Source organism: Meles meles, chromosome 11, assembly GCF_922984935.1.
Source record: "Meles meles chromosome 11, mMelMel3.1 paternal haplotype, whole genome shotgun sequence".
NCBI lineage: Eukaryota > Metazoa > Chordata > Mammalia > Carnivora > Mustelidae > Meles > Meles meles.
In genome coordinates this window covers 19142811-19158611 of record NC_060076.1, presented here as the reverse complement: position 1 = coordinate 19158611, position 15801 = coordinate 19142811, and the positions used below count along the sequence as shown (strand labels likewise).

General features: G+C 45.3%; 1 long non-coding RNA gene across 1 annotated transcript in view; it reads left to right on the top strand.

Annotated features, from left to right (window-relative positions):
• Positions 1-3707: 3707 nt before the first annotated feature.
• LOC123952504 overlaps positions 3708-15801 on the top strand; it is a 31763-nt gene continuing 19669 nt past the window's right edge. Inside the window, exon 1 of the long non-coding RNA XR_006820674.1 lies at positions 3708-3837. This is a non-coding gene — a long non-coding RNA (uncharacterized LOC123952504). The remainder of the gene's footprint in view (positions 3838-15801) is intronic.

The following is a 15801-nucleotide window of genomic DNA, read 5'->3' as shown; positions in this document are numbered from 1 at the left end:
GGATGGGGAGGTGTGTGGTGTGGCTTGGAAATAGAAATCACGTTTGCATCACCACTTTGCGAAATGTTGCCAGGCCCTCTGTCTTTTTGAGCTTCGTAGGAGCTCATTCTCCTTGTACAGCTGGAAATGTCAAAGTTCTGGAAAAAGTGAAGGCACTTGCCTTCAGTCATCCAGGGGTTAAGACAGAGGAGCCAGGAAGATGGTCTCGTTCCTTTAAATCACTATTCGGGGTTTTTGCTTCTACTACACATCTACCTGTGAAAGGAGAGGACCTAGCCTGAGTGGACCAGTTGTCTAAGCAAAGAGCATGAGGTCATAGAGGTGACTGTTCATGAGAAGAGGACATTGACTTTTCCTCTCTGATTAGTTCCAACTTGATTGAGCACAAGTGATAGGTCTTGCGCACAGCTGGGTGTGTATGGGGGCCACACTTAATAAACATTTCCTCGGTGCAGGTCACTATTCTAAAGTGAGTTAAATGTATCAGTGAAGTGATTTAGTCCTGAGATCATGTTTTGACGTAGTAATGTTTTTATTCCCACTTGACAGATAAGGATATGGAACCATAGGATTGCGACTCAAGTCGGCTGACTCTGAAGTGTCATAACCATTGCACTACACTGCACACACCACTCTACTATGCACATACACAGATACCCACACCCAGTATGCCCAGGAAGAGGCCATCCTTTCCAATTAAGGGTTAGGAAATCTTCCTGGAGAAAGAAGTGGTGTTGGAACTAGGCCTTGAAGCTTATGGAGGGTAATGTCAGAGAAGAGCAGAGGACCCTGCAAAAAGATGGGTAACAAAAGTGGGAAAGCTTAAGGATGTCCTGTAGCATGTGGTAGAAACCAGTCCAATTCACACCTCCATTCAGTTGTTTCTTCTGCTTATTTCACGGCCTAAGCCTTGTTGTCTACTCAGAAAAGTGTTTCATGACCTGGTCCCTGCCCACATCACCCCCTCCCCAGTGTCCAGCCTTATGACTTATCTCTTATGACTTTCCCAACCAGCAGTTCTCCCAAATGCAATATGGATTAACTACACTGTTGCACATGCTGTTTCCCTCCATTGTGACAGCTTCTAGGCTTTTCCCTTCATATCACCATGCTCCTCTATTTTAAAACTTTGTATCAAAGACTTCCTTTCATCTTCTGGCTCCAAGATTGAGTGAGATGCTCATCTTCTTTATTTTTATAGATTCCTATTCTTCTCCTATCATCAAATATTTTATACTAGACTGTGACTGACTACTTTCCCATCATCCCATTAAATCATCAGATGTAGGAGGGCAGGTGCTAAGTCCCATCCCTTCCTTATGGTTGTAGCTCCTAATGTCATGATGATCTTAACAGACATCTGTTGAAATAAGCATCTAAATATTTCCAAAGAATCCAGCAAAGGATGATTTTTATGTCCCTTGGTTACCCATTCTCAGTTTAACAAACCTAGTATGAAACTTTTCTTCAAGATTAACATAAATCTTTGCCATTGTAACTTTATTTATTTATTTTTTTAAGATTTTATTTATTTATTTGACAGACGGAGATCACAAGTAGGCAGAGAGGCAGGCAGAGAGAGAGGAGGAAGCAGGCTCCCTGTGGAGCAGAGAGCCTGATGCAGGGCTCGATCCCAGGACCCTGAGATCATGACCTGAGCCGAAGGCAGCGGCTTAATCCACTGAGCCACCCAGGCGCCCCTTGTTATACTTCTTTTTAAAGGAAGTGTCAATGGATTCTGAGTTTGTGTCTGGGGAAAGTCCTATGGGAAGAGAATAAGAGTTTTAGGGCATGAAGCTATGAGCATTTATTTGAAATAGTTGTAGAAGTAGATTCACATGTACTTGTAAGAAACAAATCAGAGAGATCCTGTATACCCTTTACTCAGTTCTCCCCAAAGGCAACATCTTGCATAACGAGAGCATAACATCACAACCAGGAAACTGACATTGACATTGATATTCAGATCCTACAAGTTTTATATGCCCTCATTTGTGTATACGTATTTAGTTCTGTGCAATTTGTCACATGTGTAGATGTATGTGACAATCATCCCAGTCAAGACACAAAAAAGCTCCATCTCAAGGATCCCGAAGCTACAGTTCACAGCCACCTCTAACACCCTCCTTTACGTCCTCCCTTAACATTTGGCATCCACCAGTCTGCCTTCCAACTCAATAATCATGTTATTTCACAAATGTTATATAAGTGGAATCGTGTAGTCTGTATCTTTTTGAAATTGACTCTTCCCCCTCACTTAGCACAATTTCCTTTAGGTCCATCCAAATTATTCCATGATCAATAGTCATTTCTTTTGATTGCTGACTGGTATTCCATAGTGTGAATGTAACATGGTTGGTGTAACTGGTTACCCATTGAAGGACTCCTGGGTTATTTCCAAGATTGACTTATGATGAATAAAGCAGCCGTGACTATCAGTGCATAGGTTTTTGTGAGAACGTGCTTTCATTTCATTTTTGGTATAAATGCCCAGAGCAAAATTGCTGGGTCATAACAGTAGGCACCTTCTTAGTTTTGTGGGGAACTGCCATACTCTCTTTTCTAGAGTGGTGGTATCATTTTACTTCCCACCAGTAATGTGTGAAAAAGTCAACATCCTCTCTGCATCCTCCCTCTAGCATTTGGTGTTATAACTATTTCTCATTTCAGCCCTTCTGGCAGGTATATAGTGACATCTCACTGCGGTTTTACTTTGCATTTCCCTAATGGCTAACAATGTTGAACAGCTTTTCATGCACTTTTTTTTTTTTTTTGCCATCTGTAAGCTGTTTGGTGATACAGACATCCATTTTGGCTGCTAGAAGTTATTTCTCACTTTCTTCTAGCTTCTCAGTGGATTCCAAAGCAGAAGGTAAAGAGGTTACAGATAAATGATGAGTTATTGTATTTAAGGGCCAACTATGTGCAAGGTAGCATTCTAGATACTGGGTTCTGTGTACTTTCTAGCAGTGAAAAGAGCAGACAATAATCGGTATCATCATGAAGCTTATATTCTAGTGGATTGAGATGGCCAGCAAATAGGATAAATTAAGTGTGTAGGGAGATAGGCAGTTAGTTTAGTTACATCTTAACACAGGATGGTCAGAAAAACCCACCTTTGCTAAGAGGAGGTGCTTGAATGAAGACCTCAGGTGAGGGAAGCTGTGGGTGTCTGGGAGCAGACTGCTCCTGGCTTTGAAGCAGCTGTGTTGCAGGAGCATTGGGATGGCTAGGAAGGCTGGAGCAATGAGGAGGAGGAGACCAGGAGCAATGAGGTCAGAGGAGTATTGGAGGAGGCTGGCCATGCAGGGCTTCTGGGCATGGGTAGGACTTGGCTTCTCATTCCATGTGGTGGGGAGGCTCTGGTGCATGTAGGGCAGAGGAGTGGCAGGTTCTAATTCTGCTTCATAAGGATCATCCAGGCTGCTGTGCTGAGAGTAGCCCAAAGGGAGGGTGGAATCAAGAAGACAAGTTTGGAAACTGCCGCAATCCTCCAAGTGAGGCAATATGGTAGATTGGACGAGGTGGTGACGGTGAGGGTGACAAGAAATGGTGGGTTTCAGAAATATTTTGAAGTAGCGCAGACATAATTTCTTTTCTTTTTCTTTCTTTTTTTTTTAAGATTTTATTTATTTGACACAGAGAGAGAGAGCACAAGCAGAGGGAGCAACAGGCAGAGGGAGAAGCAGACACTCCACTGACTGGGACCCAATCCCAGGACCTTGGGATCATGACCAAAGGGGATCATGACCAAATCATGACAAAGGCAGAGGCTTAATCAACTGAGCCACCCAGGTGCCCGGAGCAGACGTAATTTCTTATCCAGCTGGATGTCAGGTGAGAGAGAAAGAGAAGAGTCTGGGTCCAAGGTTCTTGGTTGGAGCCTTGGAAGGATGGAGATGCCATTAGGGAAGGAAAGAAGGAAGCTTGAGAGCTCAGATCAAGATGTGCACCACTGAAGGTGACTTTTAGACAATCAAGCATAAATGACGTTACAAGAAGGCAGTGAACGATGAGTCTGGGCTCCCAGGCAGAGGTGTGCGTGCAAAATTAATCTCTCATGGCACAGCACCTACCACACAGAGCTCCAAAGTGAATGCTCCTCTCGATTACAGGTCCTTTGTTTCTTCACTCAGAATCTTTGGTGTCAGGTTTTGGAAAAGCATTAAGTTGAGCTTTATGATATCACCATTATCTGACCAGTTTTGACCTAAAATAATAATAATTTCATATGGGTCACTTTAATAATCCCCTCCATTTGCCTTATATTACATAATACTCTTAGTGGGGTTTGAAACACTGTCCTATAACCAAACACAGAAATATTTCTGCAGCCCAACACGCTCATGCTAAGTCGGACAGGTAAGAACCACCCCCCCCCACACACACGTGCACCCTTTCAACTTAGCTTTTGCTGCCAGCTTTCAGGTTTTTAGGGCTTTTTGGATTTTGGATTGTGGCATCCAGAGAGTCGAAATAGGCCAATGAGGGGCGCCTGGGTGGCTCAGTGGGTTAAGCCGCTGCCTTCAGCTCAGGTCATGATCTTGGGGTCCTGGGATCGAGTCCCACATCGGGCTCTCTGCTCAGTGGAGAGCCTGCTTCCCTTCCTCTCTCTCTGCCTGCCTCTCTTGTGATTTCTCTCTGTCAAATAAATAAATCTTAAAAAAAAAAAAAAAAGCCAATGAGTGGAAGGTACTGAGAAGCATGTTTCTGCTCAATTTTAAGACTCTGTCAATATTATTCAATGACTCTTCATGCTGTTTCCAGAGGTGGGAACTGAACAACCCTGAACTGGGGATATTTTAGAGGAAACTCAATTACTGGTGAGATTGTTAAAGTTAAGATCGTTTTCAGCTCTTGATCTCACTGAGATAGAAATGACTGTAAATCATTTCTGGCCTCATTCTCCCCATCTGTAAAATGGGACCAAGGAAACCGAACTTTGATTGCTGAAGACACTGCTGGCATTGATGTTTTCAGGGTCTCTATGCTTCTCAATCCACTCATTGTTCCTCCCACCTATCTCTTTATATCCTTGTTTGCTGAGTAACCCCCTTTCCAGACTGTGCCATGTGGCAGTTTTCCCAGGACGTGCAATGAATAGCTAGTACGGGCAGCTGGGTGGGGAGGCAGACGTTTTCCCCGTTGCTTCCCAAATTGGGAAAAATGGTTATTTTTTTTTGGTAATGACTTCTGGACATCCAAGCGTGTTTTGACTTGTGCAACATCCACATGCTTCCGGCAAGAGGGCTAATCTAGGCCACAATTCCACCTTCCTGGAATGGTGTAGATGGTGGCAGGGCCTCCCCTTTCTGGTTCTATCAGCGGATGAGCTGTTTGATGAAAGACTTTCCAATGACTGACCCACGCCTTCTAAGGGACAACCTAAAAAAGGCAACTATTTTGAATGGAAACCTTTCTAAAATATAATTCACAACTTTAACACAACTTTTCTTCCTGATTATAAAAGTAACATATTTTGACTTTAGGAACCAAAAATAAAAAGGTGGAGGGGGGAGGAAAACAATTACCCACGGTCCCCCTTGCCAAAGGGTCAGATGGTCAGTATTTTAGAATTTGTGAACTGAGGGGCAAAATTGAAGATATCATATAGGTGTTTATAGAACCATTTGCAGGTAGAAACCGTTCTTAGTGTGAAGATTGTACAGAAGCAGGACTGGCTGGTTTTCACCTGTGGGCAGTAGTTTTCTGACCTCTGGGCTATACTGTCTAGAAACTGGTAGTGACCTTTTGGAGTATTTCCCTCCAATTTAGTTTTCCATGCCTTTCTTTCTTGTTTTTAAACAAGAGCTCACCTTGTATATCCCATCTTGATTTCCGTGTATGTCTCCGAATGGCAGCATTCCAGGAATAAAGTTGTTCAGGGCTGCACAGACCTTCTCTCAAATGGAAGTATGACAGTTCATTTGAACAACTCCCATTTAAAGTGCATTTGGATTATTTCCAAAGCGACAGAACAAGAGAGCGAGAGAGAAAACATGAGTTCAAGCAGTGGTGAGGGGTGAGGAGAAGCAGGCTCCCTACTGAGCAGGGAATGCGGGGCTGGATCCCAGGACCCCGAGATCATGACCTGAGCCAAAGGCAGATGCTCAAACAACTGAGTCACCCAGGTGCCCCAATATCCTGTCTTTCATTTTATGTTGTGGGTTCATAGGTATTTATCATGTTATAATTAACTGGTGATATAAAAAGCAGACCAAGCATGGGCCATGACAATGGTGTGCTGTGGTCCAAGGATGATGACAGTCCCAGATCTGTCCTTCTGAGACCCAAAACCAGACAAGAAACAAGAGTCAGCGGGTGCTGTGTGTGGTCCTGATAAGAACTTCTGACAAACCACATGGACGAGTGTTAGAAAATAGATTTCAGTGTCTGTTTTGTCTGTTTCACAGAGGAAAGTTTTTATTTATTTATTTATTTTTAGTGTTCCTGTCTGGTCCAGGCAGCCTGTATTGCCAGATAAATTAGGTCTTGAATCAGATTCTGCTGTTAGAGCTCCTATGCATTCCCTTAAAAGGGCCTGAAGTTAGGGTTGTGCACTTTTTAATCATTTGGTTATGGGAAGAAGATAGAGGGAGCCCTCTCTCTGGAGAGATGGCACACTCCAGCTGGGAGCAGAGTGCCCAGGTGGACAGAGGGTTGGTAAAGGTCCAGGAGTGAAGCAAGGGACTGCAGAGGCAGAAAGACATACCAGATAGTGACATCCTGCCTGCAGGTTTGGAGCGAGCAAAATGTAGCCGGAGAAGTCTTGGCCAGGCCAAACCACCACCCTGTCTCTTGCGTTCTTTCTCTGGCATTATTACTTATTACTTATTATTATTACTTAGTTTCAACTGAGAGTGCTACTAGGTTGTTAGGCATGATTGTGAGCGTAGGCCTTCCCTCACTCCCTAGGTACTTGGTGGCCTCAGCTGAAGCAGAAACTGAAGATATAAACGTGACCCAGATCCGAGACAGAAAACCCTGATTATTCTGTCCATGGTTGTAGCCCTACCTCTCAACATAGATAGTATTGGCTCTTAGCGCTCGGTTGAGTCAAGCGGTTCTTAAACTAAAAGGGCAGAGGGCTAAGCTTTGAAGTGACATTCCTAGCAACAGCCTCAGGTCAAGGTAGAGCTCCCTCCTCTCTGCATGTCCAGCCCACATCTCAATTAGTGAAGTCTTATCACATTGCATTGTCATGATTTATTTATACAGCTCTCCCGCCCCCTAGCCAGGAAACAGCACAAGGGTAGAGACTATGTCTTTTTCATTGCCAAGTCTCCCAAATTCAGGGCATGGAGTGGATGCTAAATGAAGGTTTGGGGGAACACCGTGGGACTCATCACATCTTGTTTTTGGTGCCCAGTGAGTGGGACTCAAAGTGGAGACTGATGACCATGGTTCAGAGGGGTCCAGGAGATCTCAGAGAGGAGGGAGTGCTGATGTTTGGGGTTTGAGTGAGTGTCATGGATAGAGAAGGGAGGATGGAGGTGGGGAGGGAGGAGTTCTATTCAAAGTAAATAACAACCGACTGCATGTCCGCTGACTCATCAGAGTAGACTGGTGGCGAGAAGTCCATATTGCTGTCCCTGTTTAGGTCAGCCTGGAAGATGAGGAGGGACCTGGGGTTTGGGTGAAGAGATAAGATGGGAATAAATGTTGCGTGGTCACCGTCTTTACTCTAGCTCTGCATCAGGAGCTTTCTGTACGCGGTCTTACTTGATTCTCACGCAACTGTGGCAGGTAGGCTTATAATTCCAATGTCTAAGAATAAGAAACAGACAACAGAGGAGTGATACAATGTGCTCAGAACTACCCAAAAAGGGAGCAGAAGAGCGAAAGCTAAGTTGAACCCAGACCTCCACATTCCTGGGTCTGTGCTGTGTTTTCTCTGCCCTCCTGTCAGACTGCCAGCTATAGAGGGTGTGGCCAGTGGAGGTCAGGGCAAGAGCCTAGGCGGGAGGCAGGAGCTAAGGAAGGCACCCAGGGGACTTCGTGGGGTTAGAGGAGGAATGAGGGCGAGGCAGAGGACTGGGCAGCTCCCCAGGCCAGGGTGGGAGTCCCTGGCCGGGGACATTCTATTTGGAGTCTTTAAACCTCCACCCTTTGTACCCAATAAAGTTCACAGTGGCCACACCCTTGTCATGGCCTTTCTGGGGAATGTTTCTGGAGCTAGACAGAGGGCTCAGGCGGGGAAGGAGGGCAAGGCACTCTCCTGGAACCAGGGCCAGATTTTGGAACCGGATTTTCGTATTTAGAAGGGAGAGGTTGAGCATAAGATTTCAACTGGAAACTTGGAGGCTGGAGATGAATAATGCCTGGTTTGGGGAGGAGCTCCATTCTAGAGGTGAAAAGGAAGTGTTAATAAAGAATCAGAGACTAAAGACGTGGCTGAGCAAGTCGATGGTTTTAGTACCAGCTGTGGTGAGGACTGGTTTCATGGGGGCTATTTTTCATCCCAAACATCTGAGTGGTCCATCGATAGAGGCAATGCATGCTGCAGAGGGAAAGAGGGGAGGCTGTGAAAGTTGAGATGCATAGACACAGGGAGACAGAGATGGAGGCAGAAATACACAAAGATAAAGGGAAAACACAAAGACAGAGACACAGAGGGATAACACCCTGGAGATCCAGGACTCAGGGTGGGGAGAGAAAGAGGGAGATAGAGAGATAGGGACAAAGAGAGGAAGGGGGACAGTGACATAAACACCCAATGGGTAGCTGTGTCTGGTGGAGAAAATACATGTGAGTTCCCCGAGAAGGACTGCATCTGGGCCCTTTTGGCCTCCCTGGGAGCATGTGTTCTTTGGCTTAGCTGAGGTACTGGCCTGTGCTAAGTTTCTGTGTTTTTCTGACTGGCAGGTGGAAACTCCAGGGTAAAAAGTCACCTACGGTATAGACTTTCCCTATACTCACGGCATCACAGCCCTCTTCCTGTCCTCCCCTCCCAGACAACTGCTTGCTCCTGGTAGTTACAGCCAATGACCAACTGCTCAGTACTGACGCTCAGAACATTCTTCCTTGGGCTGGGCTACCTCCCTGGGTCTTCTAGTTTGGGAGAAAGGCACTAGCAAATCCAGTGCTATTTTTCTGCTTAGCTCTTCGGGTGGCTGATGACAATGACCGTGTTCCCTCTGCGTTCTCTCTTCCTCAGGATCACTTGCAGTTCCTTCACTGGTATTAGCGGCAGCACGGGCTAAGTTATGCTGCAGTAACTGACAATCCCAGGATCTCAGGGGCTCTCAGGAGCAAAGGTTGAGTTCTAATATTCTAATATTCTAACATTAAAGAGAGGATTATTCAGGGGCACCTGGGTGGCTCAGTAGGTTAAGCCTCTGCCTTCAGCTCAGGTCATGATCTCAGAGTTCTGGGATCGAGCCCCGCATCGGGCTCTCTGCTCAGCAGGGGGAGTCTGCTTCCCCCTCTCTATCTGCCTGCCTCTGCCTACTTGTGATCTCTCTCTGTCAAATAAATACATAAAATATTAAAAAAAAGAGAGAATTATTCACGACCCTTGCTAAAGAATGGTAAGGCAGACTTTATTGAACGGGAGCTATCACGGTGGGTGTAGGGACCACTTCGATGGGGCCTGGTAGACATTGCACTTGGCTCTGAGGTCAGCTGGGCAAGTGGAAAATCTGTAGCTAAGGAGTAGGGTGAGGATCACCGGATGGAATATTACTGAGAAGCAATATCAGGAATAAGGGGGATTTTGGCTAGACTGACCCAACAGGATTCTTACTGAAGGCAGGCCAGGGTAAGCAGACGTGACCTGGGAGAGGATGGAGGATGAAGAGCCTGACTAGATATCTAGAGTGATCAGATACAGGGGAAGGAGGATTCTGGCTAGACTGACTTGGCAGGTTTTAGCTAAGATGGGGTAGTGCAGAGACAAACACCAAAGCTCCAAAGTCAGAGCCTAGTTGAGGAGAGTTCACAGAACCCTGAGTAGATTTTGGCCCAAAAGAGAGATCCTTGTTTACCTGTCACTTGCTTACTCTGTATATCTGCTGTAGGCTAGGACCACTGCTCTGATTCCCATTTACCCCGGAACCCAGGCTGAGCAAGCAGCCTCTACTTAAAACAGGATCTATAAAGAACTCCTCAAACTCAACACACATAAAACAGATAATTATATCAAAAAATGGGCAGAAGATATGAATAGACACTTCTCCAATGAAGACATACAAATGGCTATCAGACACATGAAAAAATGTTCATCATCACTAGCCATCAGGGAGATTCAAATTAAAACTACATCGAGATACCATCTGACACCAGTTAGAATGGCCAAAATTAGCAAGACAGGAAACAACATGTGTTGGAGAGGATGTGGAGAAAGGGGAACCCTCTTTCACTGTTGGTGGGAATGCAAGTTGGTGCAGCCACTTTGGAGAACAGTGTGGAGATTCCTGAAGAAATTAAAAATAGAGCTTCCCTATGACCCTGCAATTGCACTGCTGGGTATTTACCCCAAAGATACAGATGTAGTGAAAAGAAGAGCCATCTGTACCTCAATGTTTATAGCAGCAATGGCCATGGTCGCCAAACTGTGGAAAGAACCAAGATGCCCTTCAACGGATGAATGGATAAGGAAGGTGTGGTACATATACACAATGGAGTATTATGCCTCCATCAGAAAGGATGAATACCCACCTTTTGTAGCAACATGGACGGGACTGGAAAAGATTATGCTGAGCGAAATAAGTCAAGCAGAGAGAGTCAAGTATCATATGGTCTCACTTATTTGTGGAGCATAACAAAGAACATGGAGGACATGGGGAGATGGAGAGGAGAGGGAGTGGAGGGAAACTGGAAGGGGAGAGGAACCATGAGAGACTATGGACTCTGAAAAACAACCAGAGGGTTTTGAAGGGGTGGGGGGGTGGGAGGTTGAGGAACCAGGTGGTGGGTAATAAGGAGGGCACGTACGGCATGGAGCACTGGGTGTGGTGCAAAAACAATGAACACTGTTACGCTGAAAATAAACAAATTAAAAAAAAAAAACATGGCTGACCCGTGGTAGTTGAAGAAAGAGGATGTGGGTCTCCATGGACTGGTCTTGGAAGCTTCTACCAGAAGTGACACACATCACCTTCAATCATGTTGCATTGACCAGAGTCTTATGTCCAATAGATGGGCATGGGAACTCTGCAGCCAAGAAGGGGCAGCAAATATTTGTGAACAATGACACAACCCACCAGAACTGGCTTCTCCCACTATTGTCTCTAGCTCTTTCACTAAGATAATCCTTTATCTGTGGTTTATTGATATTCCTTCCAGTGTCTGAGAGCTAGTACTGGACAAGAAAGTTGAGGAAGGTGATGCTCCTGGGGGCACCAGGTGACTGTCCCCACGAATGGTTCTCCTCCATATTATAGCTATAGTTTTCCAAGGCCACAAAAGAGAGAGAGGAAGAGGAAACACACTTAGCAGTGTGATCTTTCTACCAGGGTTTTACTGGGTATTTATCCCCCGATGCCTTTTAAAAATCTTGTCTTTCATTGCTTGGGATCTAGAAGCAATCGGCTCATCTGCAGCTCCAAAACAGAAAGGGGAAGCCTATCTTCACTGGACTTTGAATAAGTGAGAAACAAACCTTTAGGGTGTGATCTACCAAAATTTTAGAATTTGTTTGTTTTGAGAGCTACTATTCATTATTTTGATGCAGAGATTGGAACAAGAGGTAGAGTGCTCCAAAACAAGAACATCAAATATATGATGTTAGTAGAGCGACCAGGAGACTGGTGATGGGAAACTGGACTTGGCACTGAAAGTTGGAGGCCAGGGCATGTAGTGGCAGACGTATTTGCACGGTTGCTGCCTGCAACAGCTTGAAAGGAAGGTTCTGTGTTCATGAAATTCACCATCCCCCTGGGAAGAGGTAGGAAAATCGGAGATAGGAGAACGGTAGGTATTTGGTAAGGTATTAGAGGTGGGAGATAAGCTCAGGGAATTATTAGGTGGATTGTAAACAGAAGTTACATAGAACAGAGAGAGTCCATAAATGTGAGGCCTTGACTTTGAAATAGCATACTGCTTTAGATACTACGCAATAAGGGATGGGATTCACAAAGGATTTAAGTGGCAAGAGCCTAGTAGCACCTCTCAGTTGGAAAAACGGTGACTCAGAGCACAGAGCAGATGAAAAGAACAGATTCTTCTTTGATTTTTTTCCATATAGCCTGCTGGTAGCTGCCATTAGCTTAAGAGAACAAGAAGCAAGGAAGTGAAAAATCAAGGAAAAAGAGAGCTGAGAAGTGAATCTTAAAGGGAACTTTGCTGGCCGTTACTGCAAATAGATTAGAAATCTGTTATGCTGTTGAGTGAAACAATGCAAAAGACACCATGAGTCTGTCTAGGAAATCTTTGAGGCTCAGAACACTCTTGGGATGCCCACTTGCAGGAATAGAAAGTAGACTAAGGAAACTGCACCCAGGGAGGGGTGTAATATCAGATACCCACTTCCTATGAGCCCAGGGAAGGTCATGGCTCCCAAAGGGTGGACCCAGCGCTCATTAGAATCATGGACAAGCACGAGCTACCCTGAGAAGAGATTCATAGTCCCTCACCCAGAGCAGGAGCCTTCCTAAAGTCTGTCTGGCAGGATTTGTGTGTTCCCCATTATTTCTAAGTGGGTGTGTTGATTGTAGCTGTCCTATCTTAGATGTGTGGTGTGTGTGTGTTGGGGGGTAGGGATTGCTGGGAGAGAAGGCTATATAATTTGCCTTTTCCATCAGAGGTCTAGGATAGTGATTTTCAACTGGGGGACATCTGGCCAAAGATAGAGGCAGTTTTGGTTGTCACAACTGGGGGCAGTGGTGTTACTGGTAACTTGTGGGTCCCGGGGTTACTGCTAAACATCTTACAAGGCACAGGACAGCTCCCGGCAACAAAGGATTGCCCATTCTCAAATGTCCATATGACCAAGATTGAGAAACTCTGTTCTAAGGATTAAAGGTGTTAACATCCTAATCTAGTGGTAAGATTACAGGACATCACCTAGAAATCAGAGAGCCTGACCCAGAGTTGGTGCTCATTCCTTCATTCAACATTAGGTGAGTGCCTATAAAGGGAAGGGGTTGGCTGGGGTGCTGGTGGAGGGATGGGGATTTGTCAGTAAGTCATGCTAATTGCTGCAACAGACAACCTCCCCATATCTCAGAGTCTCAAACAATAAAAGCTCTTTTTCTCTTGAGCAACTTATCTTATTTTTCCCTTATGGGCATTATGGGATTGATTTTTGTCATTGGCTTGGCTACAAGGAAGCTTATTGTAAGAATTGTTCATTGCTGTTTGCTGACTTTCCCTGGCTCATCTTCCTATCTTACTCTTGTTTGCACATGACTCTGACCCCCTCCTTCCCCACCCCACCCCAATATTGTACTTTTGACTGTTGCCTCAAAATACCTTTGGGGAGGAAGGGAGCTATGGAATAATGGATGAATCAATGTCATTCTTGCTGAAAGGTGGCTGCTATGAAAGGGACAGTGGGGAACCAGTTAAGTGTCCTTTTTCCTCTTTAAAAAGGAAAGTGGACCTTTAGGTCCTGGCTTGAAAATTTGCAGAATTGAAACTGATGTTTGGGCTTGGAATCTGCAAATAGATTTTCTTTTTCATTCTGCAGTTTTACTTACCCCTTTTAAGTTGCTATTTTAACAATCCAGAGTCTCATTTGCTCTAGCTGGCAGAGGAAGGAGACAAGAAAATCTTTTCTCCAAGGTCTTTTGGGGAATCACTTCATGCAAATATCTTTGGCTCAGAAGGAAACTGCCCAGAGGTTAGGCCTCTGCCCGCTCTGGAGAAAGCAATTTTCTGAGTTGGTGTTTTTCCTTTTGCTTTCCTGTTTCCAAATACGAAACAGACAGGAGTCAGGAGACCAGCCACGACCTTGCCATGTGATCTCAGGCCCTTCACAACCCCTCTTGGATCTCTGGAAAGACAACCCCTCTTGGTTCTTTGGCTGAGAACCCACCCAGATCCATGGTTCTCATCTGTGGAGCAAAAGAAGGGACTATTCCAGTGAAAGGTGCTTTCTGGTGATTCGGGCTGAGTGGGATTTTAGTGACACTGAAATTATGTATTTGGAAGAAGCTCGCTCAACTTCCCATAAATGTGGAGGACTCAGTGGATTTGGAGGCCCAGGCCAGGGTCTTGTTGGTGGCAGTCTTGAGAGATGGGTCAGTGTGGACCCAGCAGCCCCACTGCCCAACTGCCAGTCCCCACAGTATCCCTTGGTAGCGTAACTGTGGGTGAACCATGTTGTCTCCTTAGGCGTTGGTGTCCTCATCATCCCCAGTGGGATGACAGCAGTAAGACCACGTGTTATGCAGAGTCAATGACACAAGGCTCCTAAAGTGCTGGCTATGTTGTATAACAGATATCCCTGATCCCTCCCTTTAACTGGGACACACACTGCTGGATTGGGTTGTGGCCAGCAGGGGGACTGAGCCAGGATGCCCTCAACCAAAGCACCCCTCATTGGACCATCCTTTCTCCTTTTGAAGAGGCTAGAAAGGAATTGTCCCAAAACAGGATGGCAGGAAAGGTATGGGGACATTCTCACAGTGAAAATTCTAGACATCCAACTCTGTTGACAGTGCCCTCTGCATCTCCCTTCAATCCCCCTCCAGGACATGAGTCCCTTTCCCCTTCTGGTTTCAGTTTTTCTTTGGTGAAATGCACAAGTGAGATTTGATCATTCATAATTGAATGTATTTTGTCCCACCCCAGTTTAGGTAATTTGTGTTAAATTAAAGCAGAATTCCTCAACCTTAGCATTATTGATGTTATAGGTGGGTAAGTCTTTGTCGTCCTATACATTATAGAATATTTAGCAGCAGCCCTGGGCTTTATCCAGTAGAGTGTAGGGTTGGCGAGTGTCAACCCAAGTTGTGACAACCAAAATGCTTCCAGACATTGCCAGATGTCCTGGGAGTGGGGAGAGCAAAATCACCCTGGGTGAGAACCATTGACCTAAGAGTACTTAAGCATAACAATGATGATCACATTTATTGAGTACTTTTTTATGTTAGCCACAGTGCTAAGAGATTCCCATATAAGTATCCAAAGGATGTGCATGTCTTCTGCTTTGCAAATGGGGATGTTGAGATACTAAAAAGTGATGAAGCTGGGATTTGAACCCATGTTTTCCCAACATCAGAGCCTGTAATGCCTCACTGCTTTAAAGGTTTCTAAATACAAGGGGGTCTTTTGATCAGCGAACAGTACAGTTGATTTAATGAGAACACAGGACTCCAAAACAAGCAGACCTCTTTGGAATGTCAACTCCACAATGATGAACTGGTCACTGTGCCCTCCTGAGCATCATTTCTGCATTGTTAAATTGAAGGTAATACCAACCTTGTAAGTTGCTGGAGGTCAAAATGAGGTAGAGAGATGCTTGGCACACCAAGTCCTTCTCTGGCTAAATAATGCATTGGACAACATGAAGAACCCTGCTGACATGCCTTTCATTCCTTCCCCTCAGCCCTGGGTGTGGCGTAGTGCTCCCGGGGTGGATGGAAACCTCATACCACAGTGTATCACCTCATCCATGTCCCATACTGTCCGGGTGTCTGGGGATTTCTTTAAGCTTCAGACCAGCAGAGAGAGTGGTTGGTGGGAAAATCCACAGTCAGTACAACCAGAACTGAAACATGTTGCCCCTAATTGGCTCCACATTTCTGTCCCCTTTCTTAGTGACCCCAGTCACCCAAGCTGGGTGTCTGGAGTCATTCTTGACTTCTCCCTCCTCACTTCCCACAGCCAAGAGGTAGCCAGGAGCCCGCCATTACA